The 1806-nt window shown below is 42.7% G+C and overlaps 1 long non-coding RNA gene across 1 annotated transcript; it reads left to right on the top strand.

Moving 5' to 3' along the window:
• Nucleotides 1-857: 857 nt before the first annotated feature.
• On the top strand, nt 858-1286 carry LOC117546360. The gene is made up of 2 exons (XR_004568997.1): nt 858-1017; nt 1111-1286. It is a non-coding gene; the product is annotated as an uncharacterized LOC117546360 (long non-coding RNA).
• The last annotated feature ends 520 nt before the right edge of the window (nt 1287-1806 follow it).

The raw sequence follows: 1806 nt of genomic DNA, 5'->3' as shown, positions 1-1806 counted from the left end.
TGAAATCTAGAGGTTGTTTTGTGCATTAAAGGGTTACCTTCTGAAAGTGAGGAAGTATGACCAGCTTTGTCCCATAGGATTATACAGGCCAGTCCATTGCTGCTTGTTTAAGGAGTTAACTATTTCCAATATTAAAGTCACTTAAATTGTATTCTATTTTATTCACCTATAGACAAACAACACAACCACTCCGTGATGGAGCACGCCCAGAGCTCAACAAATTGGACTCGGACACCTTCCAGTGTCCATTTTGTGAAAGGACCGGGTCACACCCAGCCGTCACGTGTACATTATGTCTTGCATGTGCTAATACAATTCTCATTACAGTATGCCTGGTATTTTGCCATGGAGGCCAGCTTTGACTTCAGCATTGTAAGTATTAAGGAAAGAAGTCACATTAAAATGCTATAACAAACTTAATGAAAATTGATGCTCTTTCTTTAGCATGACATGTCTCTCCTGAGAAGGTGGTGGTGTGTTATCCTGGTGGAAAACTTTGGACTGGAAGGGTATGCTGCAGTGCTACAAAAACATTTGAATTTGTAATTGTATTATCAAGAAGATTTGGGGGGAACACCTGGCTCTAAAATTCAACCTTCTGGTGAAGAAAATGTGTCTTAATTGCAGGTATGGAAAGAGGTTTGCTCACTATAGTGAGGAAGGCAGGGCGACCCTTAGCGACAATGTCCCACGTACATTCAGGATCAGTCGTAAAAGGACGCATGCAAGCAGAACCATGGTCAGTGTATCGCTCAACGTATCTATGACCCTGTGTGCCTGTTTCAGAATGGGTTACTACTCCTAAAACACATACTACATAGAACTTATGGTACATGCAACATTTGTTTTGTGTGGTACTGTGTCATTCTGAATCGAGCTTGGATCATTTTTGGAGGAGTTAAACCGTGCATGTAAAGCACTGTCAAAATAATGGTTGACTGTCTACAGATGCCCCTGGACACTGATGAGGACCACTCCTATAACAAGAGGCCTTACAGCTTCCTTCCTAAAGAGTCGGTTAGTGAATGGACACATTAAAGTGTACAACCCCTGATGCATGTGATTTTATAATATTACATATGACTTCTTTATACCATCTTGTCTTATCAGTAAGATGGAACTTTGTTCTCATGACCTCGCCAAGAACATGAGTGAGGAAGCGCACCAAAGGCTGAAGGACTTGTGAAAGATTCCGAGGAGTTTATTATTTATTCAATATTTTTTTAAGTTGACCAGCTCTGATTTTACATTTGATGTTCTGTTCAATAAATGTTCATTGAGGAAAACGGTATCAGTGTCATATTTTATATACATCACAGTGAATGCTGAACTTGCCTAACCATATACTGCAGTTGAAAGTACACGATGAAAGCCCCTCATGCTATAATCATGTGTATTTTCTCCATTCCTGTTCATGTGTCTTCTCGCAATTATCACTGGCCCCGTGTATCTCGTAATCGATATAACCGGCCTGCTCTCGTCTATCCCACGTGCTCCACTGAGATCCAACATCTAGTTTCAGGTGGCCTGTGGAACTGCCAGTCAGCTGTTCCTAAGGCTGACTTCATCTCTGGCTACGCCTCCCTGCAGTCTCTGGATTTCCTTGCTCTCACTGAGACCTGGATTACTCCATCCAACACATCCACCCCAGCAGCTCTCTCCACTGCATATTCCTTCTCCCATACACCCAGACCAACTGGCAGAGGAGGTGGCACTGGTCTCCTGCTCTCTCCCAAATGGAGCTTTTCCCTCTTCAAGCTACCTAACTTCACTCCTTCCACCTTTGAATTCCATGCCGTCACAGTA

The sequence above is a fragment of the Gymnodraco acuticeps genome, unplaced genomic scaffold (genome assembly GCF_902827175.1).
Source record: "Gymnodraco acuticeps unplaced genomic scaffold, fGymAcu1.1, whole genome shotgun sequence".
NCBI classification, from domain to species: Eukaryota; Metazoa; Chordata; class Actinopteri; order Perciformes; family Bathydraconidae; genus Gymnodraco; species Gymnodraco acuticeps.
Note: the sequence above shows the minus strand (reverse complement) of the source record. Positions and strands in the feature narration are given on the sequence as shown.